The sequence below is a fragment of the Zootoca vivipara genome, chromosome 15, assembly GCF_965207765.1.
Source record: "Zootoca vivipara chromosome 15, rZooViv2.hap1.1, whole genome shotgun sequence".
Taxonomy (NCBI): Eukaryota; Metazoa; Chordata; class Lepidosauria; order Squamata; family Lacertidae; genus Zootoca; species Zootoca vivipara.
Window position 1 is genome coordinate 23,420,482 of NC_142598.1, and position 26,948 is coordinate 23,447,429.

Genomic DNA, 26,948 nt, shown 5'->3' on the forward strand with positions numbered 1-26,948 from the left:
CATGTACCATAATTCTAACACAGAAGTAAAGGTCTGGGCTTAATCCACACTGTCCCACACCTACAGCTCACAGGGAAGGGGGATGAAAAAACCTACCAATATAAATGTTCAGACTGCATGAGCCAACGTTAGGGAATCTGTGATCCTCCTCATCAGGGGTAGCCAAAGTTGTGATCTCCAAAAGTTGTGGGCTAGCACTCCCAAGCAGTCCCAGGCAGAGATGATGGGAGTTGTAGCCCACAACATCTGGAGGGCATCACATTGGCTACTCCTGTTCCAGATGTTTGGGACTCAAATTCCCATCAGCCCCAGCCAGCATGGTCCAGAATGTTGGGAGCTGTAGTCCGACAACATCTAGAAGGTCACAGATTCCCCATCCTTCAAGAAGCGTATGAGGGTGGGTGTGCATGTGTGTGTACACACACACACACACACACACACACACACACACACAAACCTATGGTACTGAAATATACTCGGAGTCGAGAGTGAATTTCATGCTCTTTATTCAGCTCATAGTCATCAAGGAGGAGAAGAGAAGACGAATCCCTCTTTTCCCAAAACCATCTGCTTATATACATTATTTACACAATGGGCCTTGCGTGATTGGCTACTTCAGGGCTACACCTGTGGGCCAATTATATTGTGGATTGACTTCTGCCTGCAGCCTGATTGGCTGCTCCTACAGGCCAATCAGGTAGCAGATTCACTTCTGCCAGCCGCCTGATTGGCTGCTCCAGCAGGCCAATCAGGTTGCGGATTCACTTCCACCTGGAGTTGGATTGGGTAGCTCCCGCTGATTCTGAATCCTATTGTTCTAGGATTCAGCTCAGTACATAACAGGTACATTGGCAGAATACCACACCACTTACTACCATTAAGAAAGGAATCAACTCTTACAGTAAACACAAACCTTGCATCTTCATTCTGTTTTATTTATTGCATCAGAGGGCCAGCCCAGCCATTCTGCAGAGTTTTTGGGTTTCGTGATAGGGTGGCAAATTGTTAATGTACCATTACTGGGTTGTTGTTTTTAGTGTGGGACAGGGGAGAGGCACTGGTGGGATTTTCTGCCTTTTGTTCCAGAAATAAAATAAAAAAAATCCAAATAGGTAGTTGAACTATGTGACTGCTCTCCACGTTCCTCAGTGATATTGTCCTATAAGGTTTGCATCATCAACACCTGAATGTCCTTTAAGATACAGTCAAACCTCAGTTGTTGAACGTAATCCGTTTCAGAAGCCTGTTTGACAACGTTCGACAACCAAGGCGCGGCTTCCGATTGGTTGCAAGAGCTTCCTGTACTCAGGGGAAGCAGCGTCGGACATTCAGCGTTCGAAAACTGGAGCTGATCAGGAACTGAGATTTTGACTGTACCCTGGTAGATCAAGGGCCACATTCCAAATATGTTAGACATCACAGGTGGTTGTGGGAATCATGTATGGAAGTCCTGGCTTCTTAATTAAAAATAATTGCTTTTAAAAAAAAAGTGAGCCACACTCCAACCAAAACAATGCACATTTCAAGTCCCAGTGATTTCAGTAGAATGGATTTAAACAAGTAGGCTACTTGACTCTCCCATTAAAATCAATGGTGCTTAACACTGACTTAATGATATCATTGTTGGTGGGCACTTCCAGATGGGTTTTTATTGTGGGATCAGCGCTTTTCATGCATACAAGGTTTTCTGCAACGTCCACACAATGTCATTGGCATCAAAATGCCAGCCTGCATTGCGGAGAGGTGTTCTTAGGCCAACCCTGGTCTACAGGGTTGGGCATAGCCAGCTTTTATAGCCTGTGGACTGCCCAGAGTGAATCCTCTTCCAATCCCCACCCACCCAGTGAGTGGGGTGGTATTTGCTTTCCCTTTTATATTAATATATTACCGTAAAATGTTTTGCATTTTGCATTTTAAAATTCTGTATTTCTGGACTGCATCTAATGTTAGTCATGCCCAAAATGGACCAATTGAAATCAATGGGCATGACTAACCAATCCATTAATTCCAGCAAGTCTATTCTGAGTAATTCTTAGTTGGACACAACCTTCCCCCTCCAAGAGCCGTCATCCATTTTAATACAAAGAACATACCAAATAATAGACTGTTTTTCCAATTCCAACTTTGGGGAAACTTTGAAGTGCATATGTGCTTATTCTCATGTCCAGTTGCTTTTGTTTCATTTATAATGCAAGCATAACTCAAAAGGTTTATGTACTCCTGTTTTAGCTGCTAATAATCTGAAATTTTACAACAAAATCCTTTTAAGAATTTCCCCTCGCCTTCCTCCTTATTTCGTAAGATCTCCATCTTTGAGAAAATGGAAGATCATGTATCCCTGTGACTAACAGCTTCACTGGAGCAAGGTACCATAACAGCAGACTAAAACACCCTGGGATATTGGCTCAGCTTTTACTGAGGTGGTTAACTTATATCTTAGCTTTACCAATATTCAGATTTCAGGTAGGCCTTGCAGGGCCAGCCCAAAACACTTGGCTTCCTAAGGCAGAAAAGGAAACACTGTCCTTCTAGTCAAGGTGCTGAGCATTGAAATCTGGCCAAGGTATTTTGACACTTGAGGCAGGAAATCCCAAAGTGTTCTTCCCCTAGGAGTAACAATACCACAGGAATAAGTCAAACAACACAAAGCCAAAAGCAGTTCACTCTGCCAAATGGTAGAATTGGGTCCTTTCAAATAAACGAATGCTCCTCAATCAAAACTAAACAAATCCTTGCACTCAGACCCTCCAAGTGCCCCCATTTTTCAGGGACAGTCCTGGATTTACAGAAGCTATCCTGGTTTCTGATTTGATCCCGGAATGTCCCGCTTTCCTTAGGACACCCCTATTTTCATCAGAAAAATGTTGGAGGGTATAGAGTTATCAAACCCCTGAGCCATCTGAAGGCAGCCCTGTATAGGGAAGTTTTTAAAAATTGTTTAATGTTTCATTATGTTTTTATATATGTTGGAACCAGCCCAGAGCAGCTGGGGCAACCCAGTAAGATGTGTGGGGTATAAATAGTAAAAAATATTATTATTATTGTTGTTGTTGTTATTATTATAATAATATAAAGGTAAAGGGATCCCTGACCGGTAGGTCCAGTCACGGATGACTCTGGGGTTGCGGCGCTCATCTTGCTTTACTGGCCGAGGGAGCTGGTGTACAGCTTCCGGGTCATGTGGCCAGCATGACTAAGCCGCTTCTGGCGAACCAGAGCAGCACACAGAAACACTGTTTACCTTCCCGCCGGAGTGGTACCTATTTATCTACTTGCACTTAACGTGCTTTCAAACTGCTAGGTTGGCAGGAGCAGGGACCGAACAACGGGAGCTCACCCCGTCACGGGGATTTGAACCGCCGACCTTCTGATCGACAAGCCCTAGGCTCTGTGGTTTAACCCGCAGCGCTGCCCGTGTCCATTATTATTGAAAATTCAATCATTATTATTGAATAGGGTGTCCCTATTTTCATCAGAGAAATGTTGGGGGGGAATGTGCACATAGAAACTGAGCATACTTGGGAGAAGGATCTCTCTGTTCTCTTCCCATCCAGCCCTTTCCCCCTCTTTCTTTGCTTAACATTCAGCTTGAAGAAGAATTCTGATGAACTTGAAACCTTCCCACTACTTTTGGCTGGAGTGACTACTTTGGACACCATACTTCAAACCACATTCAAAGTACACATCACAAAGGAATCCTGGGAACTGCAGTTTATTCACTCATGGAGCACCCTTAAAAACTGCACATGTGCTTTAAATATACGCATCACAAATAAATAACACACATCTGAATGAACGTTATATAAGCTAATTTGTAAGTACTGAGCCACATTCACAAAAAATGGCTATAATTTAAATAGAAATACATTGTCCAGAGTGCGGAAGCACCTGCTCAGTCTGTTCTCCAACTGCTCACTTTTGAGGGGCAATTTCTGAACAGTTATTTATCTTTCAACTGGGCTTTGACTGGACAGCCCTCCAAATGTAGGACTGTCCTTGGTTTAAACAAAAGGAAATGCGGTCATAATAAAGTTATCACGCTTGAATTAGAAATCATATGGATTTTCCACTACAGCAGAATAACTGCAAAAAAAAAATTGCTCTTTTTTTTACCATTCTATATACTGCTTCCTCTAGTTTAAGATAAAGGAGCACAATGATTCTATCTCACTTTGCCAATATAGCAGATGTATGTGGATAAGAAGCACTCTGACGTAAGGTCACTTCTAGAGCTGAGCATTATTATTTTTTAAAAAAAATGTTCAGGTACAAAAGTTTTTTAAAAAATTGCTCACTGCCAGAATCCTAAACAAAAATGCATTATCCCAAATGTCCTTGCCACCTCATAAAGGTAAAGGTCGCGGGGATTCAACCGCTGACCTTCTGATCAGCAAGTCCTAGGCTCTGTGGTTTAATCCACAGCGCCACCGTCGTTGTCCCTTTGCCACCTCATAGAGGTGCCTTATACTGCCTTATTCTGAAGATAGGCCATTGGTCCCTTTAGCTCAATAGTGTCTACACTGAAAGGTAAATGTAAAGGAGCCCTGGATGGTTAAGTCCTGTCAAAGGCGACTATGGGGTTGAGGTGCTCATCTCGCTTTCAGGCCGAGGGAGCCAGCGTTTGTCCACAGACAGCTTTACGGGTCATGTGGCCAGCATGACTAAACTGCTTCTGGTGCAACGAGACACTGTGACGGAAACCAGAGCTCACGGAATCGCCGTTTACCATCCTGCCGCAGCGGTACCTATTTATCTACTTGCACTAGTATGCTGCCGAACTGCTAGGTGGGCAGGAGCTGGGACAGAGCAACGGAAGCTCACCACCGTAGCAGGTATTCGAACCGCCGACCTCCTGATTGGCAAGCCCAAGAGGCTCAGTGGTTTAGACCACAGCACCACCTGCGTCCCTAAAGCCTCCATGACAGGTATTCAGTTTTTTAAAAAAACAACAACACAGCTTCCTATGTTGAGCAGTATTGAAAGTGGAGCTGCAAAAAAAAAAATGCCCTATAACATCAGGAGCACAAATGATCGTGAATGCATAGCAAAATGGATGTCCTGAGGACGTCCTTGACTGGAAATGTGTGCGGTTTTCATTATTAGTGTAGCCTTGTATCTTGAAGGTCTTTCCTTTCCTTTCCTTTTCAGTGCCCGAGGTATTCTATCATGTGGTGAAGTGTAATTTCAAGTAGGATCCATGTCAACGAGAGGTTAGGATCCAGTGGCCCCCCAGATGTTATTGGACTACAGTTCCCATCTCCTCTGTCCATTGCGCCTGCGGACTGGGGGCTGGAGACCAACAACAACTTGAGGACCACAGGTGAGTGAGCCCTGATGTACACCATGTTTAAGTAGGGCTGCCACCTTTGTTCTGGCAAAATACAGAGTAGGACAGGGTGGGGTGGTTGGGGGCGATTCCCCCCAGGGGTGTAGGAAGGGGGGATGGAGGGGGCGGTCCACCCTGGGTGCCACTCTGGGAGGAGTGACAAGATGGCCCCTGCCTTCCCCAAGCTGTAGAGCGGCCGAGGGCATGAGCAATCCATACGGGATGCCGCTCGTGCAGCAGTCCATGTGGACGCTGCGCAAGAGCAGCAGCCTGTATGGACTGCACATGTACGGCATCCCGTATGGACACCATGCAAGCGGTGGCCCGTATAGCCACTGCACGTGAGTGGCAGCCCGTACAATGTGCACATGTGCAGCATTCCATATGGAGTGCGCAGACGCGGGGTGCCGCACATGTGCAGTCCATATGGGTAGTGCCACCCCGGGGGTCGGAGAGGGTTCCTCCGCCACTGATCCCCCCCATCTAATGTTGAAATGACTTCAAAGAAATCCTTTTGCAGCCTAATAGGGTGTTCCCTCTGGAATTTGTCACACACAAATACACGAATTTGTAGATCTGCCTGTGCTTGGCTACCCAGAGTTTAAATGCGTGAATGTTCACACACCCTTTCAAACTCCTGCATTTGGAGAAGATCCCTAACTAGGCAGAGAGAGAGAGAGAGAGAGAGAGAGAGAGAGAGAGAGAGAGAGAGAGAGAGAGAGAGAGAGAGAGAGAGAGAGAAGACCTGAAATACAGGACAAAACTCTTATCATACAGGACGTAGCATTTTACATTGAAATACGGGAGAATCCTGTATTATATAGGTGACAGGTGGCCATCTTTTGCCATCCTGTAAAGTTGTCCCTATATGGTTGAATTTATGGTCAAGTGAAGAAGGCAAGTGCACAGGCTTCCTGTCGTGCCGCGCAGCCATTCAGTCGGGTTTCAGTTCAGCTGAGCTGAAACCGACGCGTCAAGGACTGGGCGCCCTGCTCCGGCGAAGCGGGCGCCCTCAGAAATCTCAAGAGGGGCTTCTTGAGAACATGGACGGTCCGGCAGCGCAGTTTTGCGGGCTCCCCCTTCCCCGGAAAGGCTTAATTTTGAGCCCCCGAGAGCGAGGGGGTCGGAGCTGCAGCGCTATGGTGGACACAGCACTCTCCTTGACAGCGTGAAGCCGCAGGACTGAATGGCAACAGCGGGCGATTCTTCCTAACAAAAGGCTAAAGAATGGACCGTGAGTACTTAGGATATTAATCTGATTTAATTTGGAATAAATTGGCCACGGATAAGGGGTTTAAAAGAAGGAAGCCAGCCCCTTTCTACTGATTGAAACGGCAGCAGCAAAAGTTACTGAAGCCGCAAAGACTTTTTTCTTTCTAAGACTCTTTCTGGAGAGCTGTCAAACCTCCCCCATAGAGAGGGGGGGGGAGACGATTTAGGTGTACTTAGAGAGCAATTAAGCAATTAAGCAATAAAGATCTAAAGGGAGTCATTTGCTGGAAACGGAGGACCTGTCAGCTCAGCCAGAGAATAGAGGCTTTGTTAGTGTAACAATGCCTCAAAAGAACTGAAAAAGAGCTGTTGAAGTCTGCCTCTTTTTAACTATTTGTAAAATTGGAGACAGTGTTATTTGGGAGTTAAGGACTTGCCACATTGTTGGAACTAAGTTATATTAAGAAGACTGCAATAGACTTTGTTGGATTTTGACTATACCCCTATGGACAGAAAGAAAGTACTTGCCGCCTGTGAGAAAGGAGCCTGATTTCCAGCACCTACCCAGTTGTTTGGGTTACAAGAAGGTTTGATGACCTTGGGAGCCAGCTGGGGGAAAGTGAGTGTTTTCCAGCATTGCAGCCTCTGTTGGTAATACAGGGGTGTTTCGAACTAAGAGGAAACGAAAGTAAATTCCAGCACGTTGGCTGCTGTGTGGATTACAAAATATTTTGGGTTTTGGAGAAAGAGAAAGTGTGTTCCAGCACATCAGCTGCTGTGTGGATTACAAATGACTTTTGGTTTGGTTGTGGAAGAACTTATGTGATTTCCAGCACGTTGGCTGCTGTGTGGATTACAAAATAATTTTAAGGGCAGGAATCCCACTGGTCTAGCACGCTAGCTGCTAAGTGGATTATAAAATTGGGGACTCTGCAAAGAAGGCATCTCTTTGGAATTAGAGACATAATAATTGCATTGTGGATTACAGTTTTCTGGCTTGGAAAGGCACATTAGCTGCCTGGTGGATTACAAATTATTTGGCAATCATAAAGGTGGAATATATAAATAAAAAATGTCGGGCACCGACAAAAAAATGCAATTGAGAAGGGATTCTAAAGATCAAGCTTTTCAAGAGCAAATTTTGGAATTTATGAAAGAAAATAAGCAGAGTCTACAAAGTTTAACTAAAGAGGTAAAAGCCACCACAAAGTGTCTCCAGGAATTTAAAGAAGAATTTGGTGTGATGAAAAAAGATCTTCAGGAAGTTAAAACACAGGTCTCTGGTTTAAATGTGAGAGTAACAGACATTGAAACAACTAAGCTAACAGACTTAGAAAAGTTGCAGGAAGAAACACAAATTAGGCTTGCTTTTATTGAACTACGGGATAAGGAGAATCAATTAAGACTCAGGAATTTGCCGGAGCTGGAGAAGGGAAAAGGAGATTTGGGAGATTTAATCGCACAAGAATTTTCTGATTGGTGGGGCCTGGACAAAGAAGAGATAAAAGCCACTATTTTGAGGGCTTACAGAGTAGGCCCAAAAAAGAAAAAGGATTCCAATTTCTTGAATGACTGTATAGTGGTTTTTCAAACAAAGGAGCAAAGAGATAAGATACTAGGTCACCACTACCAGAAAAAATTGGAAGTTCTCCAGCATACGGTAATTTTGTTTAAAGAAACTCCTAAATTCTTTTTGGCTAAAAGAAATAAATATTTAGACCTGACAACGATTTTGACGAGGAAAAATATTTTCTTTAAATGGAAATTTCCAGAAGGCCTGGCATTTAAATACAAACAAAAAGAATACAAGATCCGATCGGTTGAGGATAAAAGAAGATTTTTGGAAAGCCACGCAGAGGATTTTAAATCACCAACTGGAGGAGGCCAAGGTTTGGGAGCAGGAGCTGGACCAGGAGCATTCGATTTAGAATTGCTGGCAGGAGCAGGAGCAGGGATTGGCGCTGGACCAGGAGACGAAGATTAAACTTTAAAGTAAAACAAGATGGCGTTAAGAGTACTTTCGTGGAACGTGAATGGACTAAATTCATGCGTTAAAAGAAGGAAGATTTATCATGTAGTTAAAAAACAGAATTTGGACATTATCTGTTTACAAGAGACCCATGTAATTAGGACTCATAGAAGAATTTTACAAAATAAGTTATTGGGCCAAGAATTTATATCTTCTGATAAAGTTAAGAAAAGAGGGGTAGTCATCTATGTAAAGGAAAAATATAACCCTAGACTATTGTTTAAGGATGAAACAGGGAGATATATCGCAGTGGAAATATCTCTGCAAGGCGAAAAATGTTTGATACTTGGAATTTATGCACCAAATGAAGCTAAATCAGACTTTTTCAAGAACATTCATACTGCGCTGTTGGAATATTTGGATTATAAGATCATAATGATGGGAGATTTTAATGGGGCTGTATCGACTATGATGGATAGAACTCAAAGACAAAAAATATCTAATGATGGCAAGCTTCCAAAAACATTCTTTGATTTGGTGGAGAATTTTGATTTAGTAGATGTTTGGAGGCTAAAAAATCCATTAGAAAAAGAGTTCACTTTTTTTTCGGACTCGCAAAAGTCAGGAAGTAGATTGGACTATATTTGGATTACAAAGGACTTATGTCCAAAAGTGACAAAAAGCGAGATATGCCCCAGAACTTATTCAGACCACAACGCAGTTTTAATGGAGTTAAAACAGTACCTGCAGGGTTCTTTTAGATGGAGGATGAATGACTCTTTACTGAGAAACGAGCAGATAAATAATAAGGCCCAGAAGATGTTGAAAGATTATTTTGAATTAAATCTGAACAAAGGACAAAATATTACAATGGTTTGGGATGCCGGCACAGCAGTAATGAGAGGATTCTTGATTCAACAGAATACAATTTGGAAGAAGAGGAGGAATGAAAAGAAGGAAAAGATTTTAGACAAATTGAAAGAAAAAGAAAAAAAATTGAGAGATAATCCAAAAAGTCAGGAAGTTCAAAAAGAGATAAAAGCTTTGCAGGTGCAGTACTCCCAAATAATAAATGAAGAAATTGAATGGAAAATTAGAAGAATGAAGCAAAGATCTTTCGAATCGGCCAATAAATGTGGAAAATTGTTGGCTTGGCAATTGAAGAAAAGACAAAAAGAGAATACAATTATAAAGATTATGGATGAAGGAAAATCTATTGAGAACCCTGCAGAGATACGGAAATGCTTTACAAAATATTACAAACAGTTATATAAAAGGGAAAAAGAAGATTTAGATGGAATTGAGAAGTTTATAAAAGAAAATGGACTGCAAAAAATTCCAACACAACAAAAGAGCCTACTGAATGGATTGATTACAAGACAGGAGGTTGAAACAGCAATACAAGAATTGAAAAACGACAAAGCCCCAGGACCTGATGGACTTACCTCCAAGTACTACAAAACATTAAAAAACTGGTTGATACAACCATTAATGGAGGTAGCAAATGAGATTTTAGGGGGGGGCAAAGCACCAGAGACTTGGAAAGAAGCTTTTATCTCTCTGATACCAAAACCGGATGTGGATAAGACACAGGTTAAAAATTACAGACCAATCTCCTTACTAAATGTGGATTATAAGATATTTGCTAGTATTTTGGCATCAAGATTGAAAAGGGTGTTGAAAGACTTAATTCATAAAGACCAGGCAGGATTCCTGCCTGGTAGACATATGAAAGACAATGTGAGAATTATAATAGATATTCTTGAGAGATTGGAAGTGAAAATAAACACCAAAGCAATGTTAATTTTTGTAGATGCCGAAAAAGCTTTTGATAATATCTCTTGGAATTTTATGAAAAGAAATTTTGTAAAAATGGAGGTTGGCCAAAACTTTGTTAATGGGATTAATGGTATTTACTCTGAGCAAAGAGCTAAGATTATTGTAAATAATGTGGTCTCAGAAGAGATAAGAATTGAGAAAGGAACAAGACAAGGGTGCCCACTCTCCCCCCTGCTATTCATTTCCGTTCTGGAGGTTTTGTTGAACATGATAAGGAACGATGATGGTGTTAAAGGAATTACAGTGGGTACAAAACAATATAAGTTAAAAGCCTTTGCAGACGATTTAGTACTGACCTTGCAGAACCCTGAACAGAGTGCAGTGAGAGTACTGCAGATAATTCAAGAGTTTGGCAGTGTGGCAGGCTTTAAGTTAAATAAAGGGAAAACTAAAGTACTAGAAAAGAACTTGACATTGCAAGAGAGACAGAATATAGAGGATTGCACAGGACTGAAGTGTGTAAAAAAGGTGAAATACCTAGGAGTTAATATGACGTCAAAAAATTTGAACTTGTATAAAGACAATTATGAGAAACTTTGGAAAGAAATCCAAAGAGATTTGGAAGTATGGTCAAGGTTGAAATTGTCCTTAATGGGAAGAATTGCAACTGTTAAAATGAATGTATTGCCGAGAATGTTGTTTTTATTTCAGGCCCTACCGATAGTTGACAAAATGAAATGTTTTCAAGAGTGGCAGAAGACACTGTCTAAATTTGTCTGGCAGGGGAAGAAACCCAGGATTAAATACAAACTTTTGACTGATGTAAAAGAAAGAGGAGGATTCTCCTTGCCAGACTTAAAGATTTATTTTGAAGCCGCAGCTTTTTGTTGGTTGAAGGAATGGTTTTTGTTAGACAATGATGACTTGTTGGATTTAGAGGGCCATGATAATGCGTTTGGTTGGCATGCATATTTATGGTATGATAAAGTAAAATTACACAAAGGTTTTAAAAGCCATATAATTAGGAAATCATTGTTTAATGTTTGGATTAGATACAAAGATCTATTGGAAAGAAAAACTCCTAGGTGGATCTCACCACTTGAGGCAAAGAAACCTAAAAGGACAAATATGGATGAGAATAGGTTGAAATACAAAGATATCCTGATGGAGGTGGGAAACCACTTTAAGTTAAGGCCATATGAACAACTGAAAGATAGGTTGAGTGACTGGTTTCAGTATGTGCAGATAAATGAAGCATTCAAGCTAGATAAAAAAATAGGATTCCAGACAGAAAAGTCGAAATTAGAAACGGAGTTATTAGAGACAGACTACAAGAATTTGTCTAGAATGTATAATTTGTTGCTAGAATGGCATTTGAAAGATGAGCAAACAAAATCAGTGATGATTGAATGGGCCAAGGACTTGGGTCATAATGTGATGATGTCGGAGTGGGAAAAATTGTGGAAGAAGGGTATGAAATTTACGGCTTGTACTGTGTTGAAGGAAAATTTGATGAAAATGATGTATAGATGGTATTTGACGCCGGTCAAGCTGGCTAAAATGTATCACAAAAGCGACAATAAATGTTGGAAATGTAAGCAGGATGTTGGCTCATTCTACCATATGTGGTGGACATGCCCTAAGATAAAAGGCTTCTGGGAAATGATTTATAATGAGTTGAAAAAGATGTTTAAAAACACATTTTTGAAAAAACCGGAAGCCTTTTTGCTTGGAATAATTGGGGAAGAAATCCCCAAGGACGATGTTAATTTGTTTATGTATGCCACCACAGCCGCTAGGATCTTAATAGCACAATATTGGAAAAAAGAGGAACTGCCTTCGAGGCAGGAATGGCAAATGAAAATGATGGATTATATGGAATTGGCAGAATTGACAGGAAGACTCCGGGACCAAACAAATGACAAAGTTTTAAAAGATTGGAAGAAATTTAAAATATACATAGGGTATGAATTTGAAAACTAGATTTTGAACATCCAGGAAAATAAAGAAGTTAAGGCAATAGGGAAATAATAGAAGATTGAAAGGGAGAAAATATGATAGATGATATAAAGATGAAATTTTTGAAGTGTTAAAGAGACTATATGATGGGTAAGAAGGATGATTTAGAAACTGCTACAGAAGTTTATAAAAAAGAAAATCAGATAGTAGGGAATTGGGGAAGCCAGAGGACAATGAATATTAAAATGGATTAGAGATGATATTTTTTTTTTTGTTGTATTTTTGTATTTTTGTATTTTTGTATTTCTGTATTTTGATGTTTACTTTTTGTATTTGTGTTCTGTATGTGTGTTGATAAAATGTTTAATAAAAAATATAATTAAAAAAAAAAAAAGAATTTATGGTCAAGTATTTGAAAAGCACAGCTGAAGGACCCGTGTATGACAGGTGTCCTAACAGAGCGGGGAATGAATAATACACCTCTGTGTGCTCTTTTATTTATACCACACTTGACCTTTATAACAGAACTGGCCTTAAGCCGCTTTGCCAAGTGGCGCCTATTCTGTCAAAAGTGATATGCAAACTCCGATTTAGAGAGCGAAGGAGCATCGGGGTGGTGTGAAACTGTGACAGAAACCTTTGCTGGAACTTCAATTCCCAACAGTTTCACACCTAATGGAAGGTCCCCAGAGTAAAAAGACCAGATGCTGGAATTCCTTATGTGTTGAAAGCCCTCCGTTCATCAAATGCTCCCGGCAGTGAAAATTAAACCTGACACCCAGATTTTTACACTGTCTCTTCTTGCTCACTACTATAAGCACACAGCAGGTCCATTGCCAAGACCGGTGGACTCTGCTCTGTGCCTGCGTAGGTAGCCCTGGGCGGACTGGGTTTCATGCATCATTTCATGGTACGTGGCATCCTGTCAAAATGATTCAAGGGTCCAGAGTTCCTTGCCAAAGGCAGCTGCTTTCCCCACATACATTAAAGGAAATATCTTAATAATAATCCCATGAATACCTTTGATGTCTGGAAGGTAAGTCTGCAAAGTTTCTGAAGCCGAAGGCTTTTGAAGAGTGGCAATGCAACCTTGGAAACACTGCGCTTTTTGCCATCCCTTGGATTGCATGTTGAATCATAGCAGTCAGAAGGAGGGGAGGGAACAGCCAGGCTTAGCAATGGCACTGAATTCAGGTGGAAGATCGGGAAGTGCGGGGTATGAGAGCAACAGGTCTATCTACTCCAATGTTTGTCCCCATCACCTGGTTTTTGACGGCAGGCTGACTGTAAATAGCAGCTTCAGGTGAGGACATCAGTAGCAGGTGATGATGCCTGATGTGTGACAGGCCTCACTCACTGATTTACAGATAGAAGCATAAGTCCATTTTAGCTTCTCTCAGTTTCTTATTGTTCCAGTCTTAAATTCAGTTTGTCTCATCTGCATATGCAAGGCATTTCAGCTAACACGAAGCATTTTTGTGCAGACATTGCTTTAATAGGCATATCTTGGTATACATTTTTTTTGGTCGGAGAACACAACATTTGGAGAAATGTTGAAAGCAAGCTGATTCAGCAAGTTCTAATCAGGTGGTCTCACATTAAAATGCAAACTGAAATGAATTCTTCCCACACTGGGATGTCAGAGAATTCGGGTGAAAATGGAAATGGGAATGAAAATTACCAATTTTCACTTATTAGTTCCATGTCCAGAATGGAAACCAACCTAGTGAATACAATTGGGTTTTGCTGTTGTTGTCAGTTTTTGGACAACAAACACTTCGTAATTTCCCCTGCATTCGCATTGTGTTTACTTTACATGAATGGGTTAGACTGATGACATAATTTAGGTAATTTATGTTATTAATTACATAATTACATAAATTGCATTATTAATTACATAAATTACATAATTCCCCCACAGCAGACAATGATACAAATCACATTGTTTTTCCATGAAAGATGAACTGCAGTGGAAGAGAAACAGTGAGACCTGCGGATATAGGGTGGTATACCAATTTAATAAATAATAATAATTGTGGGACATGCAATGAAGATGCAGTTAAAGGCATATGAGCAGGCCAAGAGGGTTCTCCCCCCCCCCCAGATCAGTTGGCAAACCCAGGCATTTGCAGTGCATAAGAGGCTATGCCACCCCACCTACCTTGCACTGCATGTGCCCCCCTTTTCATATTCAGGCTCCCAGTTGCATACAACTTCCTTATTACATGTGACAATACCTAATACTAGGAAAGTCACGAAATGAAGTGTCCTCTCGCCGACCCTGCATGTCAGCAAAAGCAAACAGCTTCTGGGCAAGTCTGAACCATCAGAGAAATAATCTGCTTTATATAGGTAAGAATAATCATCTGTAGAGGGGAGCTGGGATTATAGAGAGAAATATTGCTAAGAAGTTCACAGCATGTAAGCCGGCATTGCAAGCAAGCGAAATCCAAGGGCACCATCAGCGCCTGAAGACACTGTGACTCAAAAAAATGGGAAAGAGAAAAAGCACCACATCACTATCACCCCCTTTTTAAAAAAAAATGCAAAGGAATATAAAGAAAAGTCAAAGCCTGAAAGAAAATATCAACCTGAGAGAGATGTGGCTTGCCACGACAGGAGAAACTTAGGGAAGCTTTTTAATGTGCAGTGTTTTATTATGTTTTTATATGTGTGGGAAGCCACCCAGGGTGGCTGGGGCAACCCAGTCAGAATTATTATTATTATTATTATTATTATTATTATTATTATTATTATTATTATTATTAAGCCCAAGCCATGCTGAGGCTTTTGCTTTTGCTGTTACTTAAAATAACCAATCTCTGTGAAGACGCCTGAATTACTTCATCATTTAACATAACAACAACAACAACAACAACAACAACAACAACAACAACAACAACACCATGAAACTCAAAAGAGAAAATGCAGGTTGGAAAGGAATTGTTTTGCAAATAACCAATCCCTTTTGCAAAAAAAATGAGGTGACTCAAAAGAAAAAAAGAAAAACACTCTGTTTAGTAAATCGCAACCCTGAGACTTGCTGCTTGAGCAGCCAGGGTCCCCTGCAGCGAGTGCACAGATGTCTTTTCAGCCCTAAATGCTCAAGCTCTGAGGGCAGGACTTCCTGCTGCAGTTGCTGCTGCTGTAAGGGATGTAGCAGCAGGAAGTCTCTCTCTCTCTCTCTCTCTCTCTCTCTCTCTCTCTCTCTCTCTCTCTCTCTCTCTCTCTCCTGAAGCAAGAACTATGTAAGCAGCTGCTGGAGGAAAGGGCTGCTCAGTTCCTTCCAGTCATCTGGATATACTGAGAGTTCGCTGTGTGATCTGCAGTAGATCAGCAAGGACAGACCTGATTCCCCATAGTTTAACAAGAGCAGTAACACAACAGCCCCCTATTCCCCAGCCCACAATTGTACCCTGCTCTTATGGTGGCCCATGGGAGGCAGGCAAGCAGGACCTCAGCACAACAGCCACCTCTTCACTTGTGATTCCCACCAACGGGTATTTAGAGGCACTCTGAATGAGGAAGTGGAGGTAGAACATAGCCCTGCCTTCCACTACACAACCATTTCCATTATTCCCCAGGAGGATGGAGTGACTACCAAGCCAGCTACACTCTAGAGAGGAAGACGCCTCCTGCATCAGTCTTCGCCAAACTCATGCCCTCCAAATGTTTTGGACTATGGTTGTGCTGGCTGGGACGGATGGGAACCGTAATCCAGAATATCAAGAGAGTAGCAAGTTGGCAAAGGCTGCCCTCAACACAGAATCATCCAATTGTAGAGCTGGAAGGGACCTCCGGGGTCATGCGGTCCAACCCGCTGCAGCACAGAAATCACAGCTAAGGGTTGGTTCACTCAGACTTGTTCACCACTTGGCATCATCATCACCATTTATTATTTATACCCCGCCCACCTGGCTGGGTTTCCCCAGCCACTCTGGGCTGGCTCCCAACAGAATATTAAAAACATGATAAAACATGAAACATAAAAAACTTCCCTAAACAGGGCTGCCTTCAGATGTCTTCTAAAAGTCAGATAGTTGTTTATTTCCATGGGAGGGCGTTCCACAAGGCGGGCGCCACTACCGAGAAGGCCCTGCCTGGTTCCCTGTAGCGACTTGCATACAGGCACCGGCAGAGAGCAAAGCCTACTGTTGGACTTGACATTTGTGAATCGAAAATCCATGAATTGGAAGGCAGGATAGAAACCAGTGGCATGTGGTCAGTTGACTAAGCTAGTCCCCTAAATGTTCCCAGTAAATTAGAGTATTAAAATATTACAGACTGACACCTTTTTCCCAAAGCCAGGAAAACTTTTGCCTGGCATATGGAGGGAGTTGTGATGCTCTTTCAGGGCCCAAGAGCCCTTCCGTCACCTTCCCAAAGCCCAGGAGGGCTCCAGAAAGCCCAGGAAGCTTCTGCCTGGTTTAGAGAGGTAAGTGCGATGCTCAGACATGCAACATCAGGACATTGCCGTGCTTCCCCCTCCACTGCCCTTGCAAGCTGGGATCTCTGGCCCTCATTGTCCTCCAATGAAAAAATTCCCCCTATGTCACTTCACTGCTAGAAGAGAAGAAGAAGAAGAAGAAGAAGAAGAAGAAGAAGAAGAAGAAGAAGAAGAAGAAGAAGAAGAAGAAGAAGAAGAAGAAGAAGAAGAAGAGGAGTTTGGATTTGATATCCCGCTTTATCACTACCCTAAGGAGTCTCAAAGCGGCTAACATTCTCCTTTCCCTTCCTCCCCCACAACAAACACTCTGTGAGGTAAGTGGGGCTGAGAGACTTCAAAGAAGTGTGACTAGCCCAAGGTCACCCAGCAGCTGCATGTGGAGGAGCGGAGATGCGAACCCAGTTCCCCAGATTACGAGTCCACCTCTCTTAACCGCTACACCACACATAAAAAAATAAACACAATCTCCTCAGATGCAGAGCTTTGCAACGGAAGCTGCTAGCACATCATTCAGTTGCAAGTCATCATAGAATCATAGAGTTGGAAGAGACCACAAGGGCCATCCAGTCCAACCCCCTGCCAAGCAGGAAACACTGTCAAATCATCTATAGATTAGTCAGCAAGGTGAGAAATCAGATGGAGGTGGTGATTCTGCACCTAAGCAACGAGATTTGGTCAAAAGCACACGTCACAGATGGAGCCGCAAAATGAACAAACCTCTCGGAGAACCTCTCTTGAGAACGATTTGCCCAGAAGCGTGAGTTGCCAGCCTGAATCACCAGCCCGGTGACTAAAGATTCTACCCTAGTCAGCTGAATATTCTGCCCACTGTCCATCAGTGACTTGGATATGGGTTTCCCTGGTGCAACTTGTCATCTTAAGTATTCAGTGGAACATTTCACACCAAAATTTGCAGGTGCTGCAATAAAGGGAACGAGGCGCCAGCTGTTATTTCTACCCTATTCATTATTCATTGTTATTGCTGCGCCACAAGCGTCAAGATGAGAAGAAGGGGGCTGGTTTTTTTGGGGGGGAGGGAACAAGCAAACCTCAAAGTAGTTGGATTAGCAGTTTTCAAATATAGAAAGGGGGGCAGTGAGCAATTGCTCTGCATGGTCAAGGACGAGGGGTTAAAGGACTTAAAGCTGAAAGAGGCTGAATTGAAGGAAGCCTATTCTAAAGATAGGCGTAAGTCAAGAAACTGAGAAAATTGCCAGAGGAAGCTGTGAAATCCCATCCATCAGAGATTTTTCAGAGAACAGGCGAGACAAACATCTGTCATGGAAGGTATTATGGGCTGATTAAATGCCTATATAAGTTCCTTCCAGGCTTTGAACTTTGCAATTCAGGATACAGTGGTGCCTCGCTTAACGAATGCCCTGCTTAACGAAATTTCCGCTTAACGGAAGGATTTTTCGAGCAGAGGTTGCCTCGCTAGACGAATTCGTTTTATGAAAAATTCGTCTAGCGAATCGCAGTTTCCCATAGGAATGCATTGAAATTCAATTAATGCGTTCCTATGGGCAAAAAAAATTCCAAAGAAAATTCAATGCATTCCTATGGGATTCGCTAGATGAATTTTTCGTTATAAGAAAAGACCCGTGGAACGAATTAAATTCGTCTAGCGAGGCACCGCTGTAAATACATGTTGTGTTAGAACTGTACTTAAGGGGTAACCAACGTGGTGCCGTCCAGAAGTTATTGGACCACAACTCCCATCATCCCTGATTATTGACCATGCTAGCTAACTAGGGCTGATGGGAGTTGTAGTACAAACATCTGGAGGCAACCATGTTGGCCACCCCTGCTATGGTTCCTCTGGCACCATGAAGGTTAGAATAGAAAGTGTCGTCTAATATGTTCTATGTGCTTCTGATCCCCATTTCTTAACACTGCTCATCGACCGTAATAATATAGATTAGAAAGTGCCACCAGAAAGCAAAAACTGCAGCCAGAAATGACATATGTGAATTGAAAACTGATTAATTGAAAGACAGGATATAAATGTTTTTTTTTAATAAAATAAAATAATAACTTCCCTAGAAGCTGTTTGTCACGAGGGGTTATAAGTAATGTACATTCTGTAGACTGGGCCTCTCACAAGATTTAATATGAGCTTTAAATTGTGTTCCGTTTCAGTTTTTTTAATTGAGTTTTTAATAGATTTTTACTGTTTTGTTTTGTATTTAAATGCTTGCTTGTTATTGCTTTGTGAGTTGTCGAGAAAAGTCCTGTCATGAGTTACATAAAAAAATGCAAGAAATACACAAATCCGGGATCCGGTCCTTGTCATCTCTTGGTAGAAGCTAGGAAAGACCTTGGGGAGCTGCAGATGGATAGAGTAGACCAGGGTTTCCCAAACTTAGGCTTCCTTCCAGCTGTTTTGGACTACAATTCCCATCATTCCTGACCACTGAGTCCCGCTAGCTAGGGACGATGGGAGTTGTAGTCCAACAACAGCTGGCGACCCAAGTTTGGGAAACTCTGATGTAGACAATCCTGAGCTAGATGGACCGACGATGGTCTAGCTTGATCTGAAGAAGCTTCCTTCAAAACTACAATGAGAAGTGGCACAGGATGTTTTGCTATCCTGAGTGGCTGCACTATGTGATTTGAGAAATCGGGTCCTCCCTAACAAGAGGGCACGCATTGCGGTGGGACCCAGCAATCAGGCCTAGGTGTTGGGGCGGGGACAATTGGAGTAGCCACAACACCCTATTGGTGGTCCCTCTAACAGGGAGCAATTGGGCTATGGGCATGCCAGTCAAAGAGTTAGAGGGACCACTATTTAACTGCTGCACATGACCCTGAGCTTCTCTTTTGGGTCTCAGTGCACCGGAACACCCGCCCACCTCTCCCTATATTTAGGGCTTGCACGCATGACTTTGCTATGCCGTCGTGTGTCGCCTGTCTTTGGGACAGGGGCACGGCAGGAATTCTCCCCATTTGGCTGATTTTCTGGTGCTACTTGGGTTTCGTCTGCCGCGTAGCAAATCAGCACAACTTGTATGGTTGGCGGACAGGCTCTGGTCCTTGTTGATAGGGGTGGCAGGATGCCTAGCCATCCCTATGCGAAGGGTATTCCTGTAAAAGGAATCCAAGGACTCATGGTTGGTCTTCCCCGAGCGGGGTTGTGCCCTGAGCCTGAGTTCAGGGCTCATCTGGGGGAGGCGTGGCAGACACCCCTGCCTGTCTCTGTCCCAGGTGTTTACCCAGGGCTGACTTATGGGTGCTGCCCAGAGTCAGCTCTGCCTGCCAATGCTGCAGGAAGCTAGTTGAACCAGAGCCTATGCAACCACTCACTTGATTCGTAATCAATAAAGTTGTGGCCTAAATTCTGCCAAAAACCAAACCAAAAATTTGAGTCCTGTCTGAATTTATTTCTAGGCCAGGTTAAAGGGTCTCCATGCGCAAATGTGGCTCAGGGAACCCTTGCGGCTTGTGGAGGATGGTGATGGGGCACAATTTATGGAATGAGCAAGTTTGAGAAAGTTTGCAGATGACACCAAATTGGGAGGGGTGGCTAATACCCCAGAGGACAGGATCACACTTCAAAATGACCTTAACAGATTAGACAACTGGGCCAAAGCAAACAAGATGAATTTTAACAAGGAGAAATGTAAAGTACTACACTTGGGGGGGGGATGAAAGGCACAGATACAGGATGGGAGACACCTGGCTTGAGAGCAGTACATGTGAAAAGGATCTAGGAGTCTTGGTAGACCACAAACTTGACATGAGTCAACAGTGTGATGCAGCAGCTAAAAAGCCAATGCAATTCTGGGCTGCATCAATAGGAGTATAGCATCTAGATCAAGGGAAGTAATAGTACCACTGTATTCTGCTCTGGTCAGACCTCACCTGGAGGACTGTGTCCAGTTCTGGGCACCACAGTTCAAGAAGGATACTGACAAGCTGGAACGTGTCCAGAAGAGGGCAACCAAAATGGTCAAAGACCTGGAAACGATGCCTTATGAGGAACGGCTTAGGGAGCTGGGTATGTTTAACCTGGAGAAGAGAAGGTTAAGGGGTGATATGATAGCCATGTTCAAATATTTACAAGGATGTCATATAGAGGAGGAAGAAAGGTTGTTTTCTGCTGCTCCAGAGAAGCGGACACGGAGCAATGGATTCAAACTACAAGAAAGAAGATTCCACCTAAACATTAGGAAGAGCTTCCTGACAGTAGGAGCTGTTCAGCAGTGGAATTTGCTACCAAGGAGTGTGGTGGAGTCTCCTTCTTTGGAGGTCTTTAAGCAGAGGCTTGACAGGCATATGTCAAGAATGCTTTGATGGTGTTTCCTGCTTGGCAGGGGGTTGGATTGGATGGCCCTTGTGGTCTCTTCCAACTCTATGTTTCTATGATTCTATGAATGGAAACAGCTGCAAGGGACCTTTGAGGTGCCCCTGGTAAAACTCATTGGGGGATCAAAATGGCCTTGTCTGAATGCAGATATATGGCTGACAGCAAAATTTTTTAATATATATAAGGATAATTATGAAAAAGTTTGGCTAGAAGTTTTAAAAAATATTGAAATATGGAATAGGATGAACCTATCCCTTCTAGGAAGGATTGCAGCAATAAAAATGAATGTACTTCCAAGGATGTTATTTCTTTTTCAGACAATACCAATAATAGCAGGGACTGCATGCTTCAAAGAACGGCAAAAAGAAATTTCAAGATTTGTCTGGAATGGGAAAAAACCGAGGATAAAAAATAAGATATTTATTGATGTGAATGAGAGAGTTGGCTTCTCAGTTCCAGACTTAAAATTGTATTACGAAGCTGCAACCCTAATATGGATCCGAGATTGGATCAAACTTGATAGAGAAGAGATAACAGACTTGGGAGGACATGATAATAGGTTTGGATGGCATGCCTACCTATGGTACGGGAAAACAAAAATTAATAAAGGATTTCATAATCATATAAAAAGAAGAGTGTTGTTCAAAGTATGGGATAAATATAAAGAACTACAGTATTAGAACCTAAAACACCTTGGTGGTTATCACCTATTGAGGCATTATCACTTAAAATGTTGGGGGGGGGAGGGAGAATGGTCAACATATAGAGAATTGTTAGTAGAACAGGAAGGGAAACTGGAATTGAAAGAATATGAGGAAATAAAGGAACATCTTCAAAGTTGGTTACATCATAGGCAGTTAAAAGATATTTTCAAAGAGGATAATAAGAAAGGCTTTTCATACACGGTTTCTAAATTCCAAAAGGAAGTAATAGAAGAGAACACAAAATTATTAAAGAAAATGTATAACATCCTTTTGAAATGGGAAACAAAAAAATGAGTAAGTGAAATCAGTAATGATTAAATGGGCACAAGACATAGGCCACAACATACAATTTGAAGATTGGACAAAACTATGAAAAGTAAAATTGAAATTCACAGACTGTATATTGTTAAAGGAAAATTATATGAAGATGATGTGTAGATGGTATATCTCAGCAGTGAAACTGGCCAAAATATATAAAAATGAACAGAGGGAATGTTGGAGGCGTAAAGAGGTTGAAGGGACTTTTTATCATATGTGGTGGGATTGTAAAAGTGCTAAGGTATACTGGGAAATGATTTACAATGAATTAAAAAAATGTTTAAAATAACATTTGTTAAACAACCAGAAGCCTTCCTGTTGGGTATTTTAGGACAAGACCTGCCAAAAGAGAAAAGGACACTACTGTATTTATGTATGCAATGACGGCGGTGAGAATACTGCTAGCACAGAATTGGAAGACTGGAGAAATTCCCAAAAAAGAACAATGGCAAGAAAAACTGATGAGTTATGCGGAGATGGCAAAGCTGACACACAGACTTCGTGAAAAGGACAATAGGGATTTTGAAAAAGAGTGGGAACCTTTTATTTTATATTTGCAGAAACAACGGAAGAACATTGATCTGATGGCAGGATTTAAATAAACATTCAAATTTTATGGATAGGGAATAGGTAATGTAATAAAAAGAAAAAGTATGGTATTTGTAGAAGATAGCAGAATATATAAGGAGGTAAATAAATCAGAAACGGAAGCCGAGGGAAGTCCAAAAGATTGGGGGGGGGAGATTTATGTACAATTTGTATGTTATAAGTATATTTGTAATGAGAGAAAAGAAAAAATAATAAAATTTTCAATGTAGCTACACACATCTTCATCCATAGGCGTGGAGGGTTCATAACTCTGTGGCAAAACATACGCTATGCAAGCAGGAGGTCCCGGTTTGGGTCTCTGTTATCACAGAATCATAGAATTGTAGAGTTGAAAGGTACCCCAAGTGTCATCTAGTCCGGCCCCCTGAAATGAAGGAATCTTATTTCCTCTTCAAATGGTGTCAGGTAACCAGGCTGGGAATTACTTGTTCCTGAGGCCCTGGGGATCCACAGACAATGACAATAGGCAATATTGCGGTGAGAAGACAGAATAGGTTTGCAGAGCAATGGGCTAAGAAAGACCGTCAAAGTTAGGTAGGCACCACCTATGTGTCTCCTGAATCTCAGTTTGGGGCGTATCTCTTGACTGGTTGTGATTCGTGCAGAGATGCAACGGGCAGCCTCCTCTGTGGAAGGGCAGTTCTGCTGCATGGCCGCATGGCTTCAACCACACCAGAGAAAGGCAGTGGGCAGAATTACCTGCATGTCCAGAGCATTGGATGTAGCAGCCGTCCCCTGCTTACAGGAACATTTCATCCCTACATTATCACAGAACACATCCATTTGCTTGCAACACACTAGGATGCACAACACAAGAACGCCATTTGGGAATTGCTGCCTTGGTGATACTGTAACTCCCCCGGCTGGCAGGGAGTTGGACTGGATGGCCCTTGTGGTCTCTTCCAACTCTATGATTCTATGACTTTCAAGTGATTCCCGAGTCCTGTATGTGAGAGCCCACTCGCGATAAAAAGCAAAAATAGGCAGGTTTTAAATGCAACAACACGGCAGACTCCCACTCTTTCTATAATGCAACCTAGCGTAGCTATATTGCGAGAGGATCAGATATGTAATTACAAATGCAGAAGGGGGCATTCTCCCCCCCCCCCTGCATATATACACCAAAACAGCTCCCTTTATCTTTTTATAGTCATTTCCCATTAATACTTTATAAATGAAAAATACTTACTGGAAGGATAATCCTTTCATTTATTGTAGCTTTTCTGCATCGTGTTTTCTGTATGTTTCAATCTTGGCGGCCAAGCTTACACAATGGGAGTTAACTGGTTGGGAAAGATTTGTACAGGATGTACTATAAGGATTATGGTTTTATCCTGTGAATCCAGATGTTAATGTTGGGAATAATGTGCTGACCACTGTATATCATAAGATATTTAGGCTGGGTTGTTGAATCCCTTTTTGAAATCTTGGTTTATTACAAATGTAAAAAAGGTAAAAGACCCACCCCCCCAGACGACTAAGTCCAGTCAAAGGAGACTATGGGGTTGCGGCGCTCATCCCTCTTCAGGCCAAGGGAGCCAGCGTTTGTCCACATACAGCTTTCCAAGTCATGTGGTCAGCATAATAATAATAATAATAATAATAATAATAATAATAATATATTATTTATACCCCGCCCATCTGGCTGAGTCTCCCCAGGCACTCTGGGTGGCTCCCAATTGAATTTTAAAACAATACAGCATTAAATATTAAAAGCTTCCCTAAACAGGGCTGTCTCCAATGTCTTTTAAAATTAGGATAGCTGCTTATTTCTTTGACATCTGATGGAAGGGCATTCCACAGGGCGGGTGCCACTACCGAGAAGGCCCTCTGTCTGGTTCCCTGTAACCTCACTTCTCGCAAAGAGGGAACCGTCAGACGGCCCTCGGTGCTGGATCTCAGTGTCCATGCTGAATGGTGGGGGTAGAGACGCTCCTTCAGGTATACTGGACCAAGGCCGTTTAGGGCTTTAAAGGTCAGCACCAACACTTTGAATTGTGCTTGGAAACGTACTGGGAGCCAGTGTAGATCTCTCAGGACCGGTGTTATGTGGTCCCAGCGGCCGCTCCCAGTCACCAGTCTAGCTGCCACATTCTGGATTAGGTGCAGTTTCTGGGTCATCTTCAAAGGTAGCCCCACATAGAGCGTGTTGCAGTAATCCAAGCGGGAGATAACCAGAGCATGCACCACTCTGGCGAGACAGTCTGCAGGCAGGTAGGATCTCGGCCTGCATACCAGATGGAGCTGATAGACAGCTGCCCTGGATACAGAATTGACCTGTGCCTCCATGGACAGCTGCGAGTCCAAAATGACTCCCAGACTGCGCACCTGGTCCTTCAGGGGCACAGTTACCCCATTCAGGACCAGGGAGTCCTCCACACCCACCCGCCTCCTGTCCCCCACAAACAGTACTTCTGTCTTGTCAGGATTCAACCTCAATCTGTTAACCGCCATCCATCCTCCAACCGCCTCCAGGCATTCACACAGGACCGCTGTGTGACTAAACCACTTCTGGTGCAACAGGACACTGTGACGGAAACCAGAGCGCACAGAAGCACTGTTTACCTTCCTGCTGTAGCAGTACCTATTTATCTACTCACACTTGTATGCTGTTGAACTGCTAGGTTGGCAGGAGCTGGGACCGAGCAATGGGAGCTCACCCCGTCACAGGGATTTGAACTGCCGACCTTCCGATCGGCAAGCCCAAGAGGCTCAGTGGTTTAGACCACAGCGCCACCCACGTCCAGGTAAGAATGCAATCTTATCTGGCCCCCTGAATTGCCAAGGATATGAACATGGAGTTAGACCCAAAGGTCTAACTTGAACTAGGAGGAAGCCTTTTCTGCCCATTAAAATGCTATTTCCAATTTAGGGCTTATCCAGACTTCCAGAATTCTAGGCATAGGGTCTGCGCTTTTTCCGATATAATTATCATCTATTACCAAAATACAATTCTTTATCATTGTCATTCTGCTGCTCCTATCTTGAATCCTGCCTGCGATTTCATTTATTTGTAGTGCTTTTCCAAATAGTCCAAAAATTATTATTATTATTATTATTATTATTCTTCTTCTTCTTCTTCTTCTTCTTCTTCTTCTTCTTCTTCTTCTTCTTCTTCTTCTTCTTTTAAAAAAAATCATCATTTTGATCTTTTAATATTGCTGTCAGCTTTGCCATTTCTGCATAGTCCATAACTGGCACAGGTTGTTGGGCTTTTATGCCTTTCCACTTTCCCCAGGAAAACCCACTCTTTAATACAGAATTGGAACAAACAGTAATTCAGGTCTTTTGCAGATTGCTGTTTGCTCCAATTCAGCGCTTTCACAGGGAAAGCACCAGGGGGGAGGGGGAGTTCTCAGACACAGAGCTTTCAAGAATGAACCTGTGCCTAGAAGGGAGGCACAAAAGGAAGTCTGGATGAGCTCTTAGTGGAAGAGCATCCCATGGAAACAGGGAACCCAAATCCAGTGGTGTCTCTCTGCTAATGCCTCCCTTTGTGGAAGACTCCACACAGGCTCATTCTCAAGACCTTGTTACGGGCCTCTGGGATTTATTCACTGCTTCACATACCAAGTAACATAACCCCTGGGGCACTGGGGCAAAGCACTGTGAGAGTTCTTCCACTAGCTCAGGAGTGGGGGAATTATGGTTGGACTCCAACTCCCATCAGCCACAGCCAGCATGGCCAATGGGATGAGGTGATGGGAGCTGTAGTCCAGTCACATCTGGAAGGGCCATAGCTTTGCGTACAACAATCCGCACAACAAGACTAATACATTTTCTCAAAATTATTGAGATTTGTGCCATTGCTCATTCCAGAGAGACAACTGCTCAGGTATTAAGTGATACGGCAAAAGACAACACCTTTACATTATGGACTCTCAGTCTTGCCTCTAGGGGTGCCATTTCCTTTCCTGACAATCTGTGTGCCATTGTGTACCAACAGTGAATACTAAACCAGAAGCTGCAACCTTTTCCCCATCCTGGCTCTCCATGATGCTGTATCCCACCTAATGAAGTTGACATCAGATTGTTTCTGCACTGGTTCCCCATTGGCTTCTGAGGCTCTGGTGGATGCACTAAAAATCCCTATGCAATCTAGGCCCAGCTTGCCTAAGAGACTTCCCCTCTCCTGACGAACTGAGGAGGGACGCTTTCCAAAGTAGACTGCCTGTGTGCCAAGTCAAGACGACTAAAGACACATAGAGAAGCATTATGAGAGGCTCTGCCTCAACTCTGAAATTCTTATTTCCTGGAAGAGGGATAGCAAACCTGGCGCCCCTCCAAATATTGCTGAACTACAACTCCCAATCACCCCC

At 42.7% G+C, this 26,948-nt stretch overlaps 1 protein-coding gene across 2 annotated transcripts in view; it reads right to left on the reverse strand.

Moving 5' to 3' along the window:
* The window catches only part of LOC118097814 (neuronal acetylcholine receptor subunit alpha-7-like), a 126,086-nt gene that overhangs the window by 53,897 nt on the left and 45,241 nt on the right, over positions 1-26,948 (reverse strand). The gene's annotated exons all lie outside the window — the stretch shown is intronic.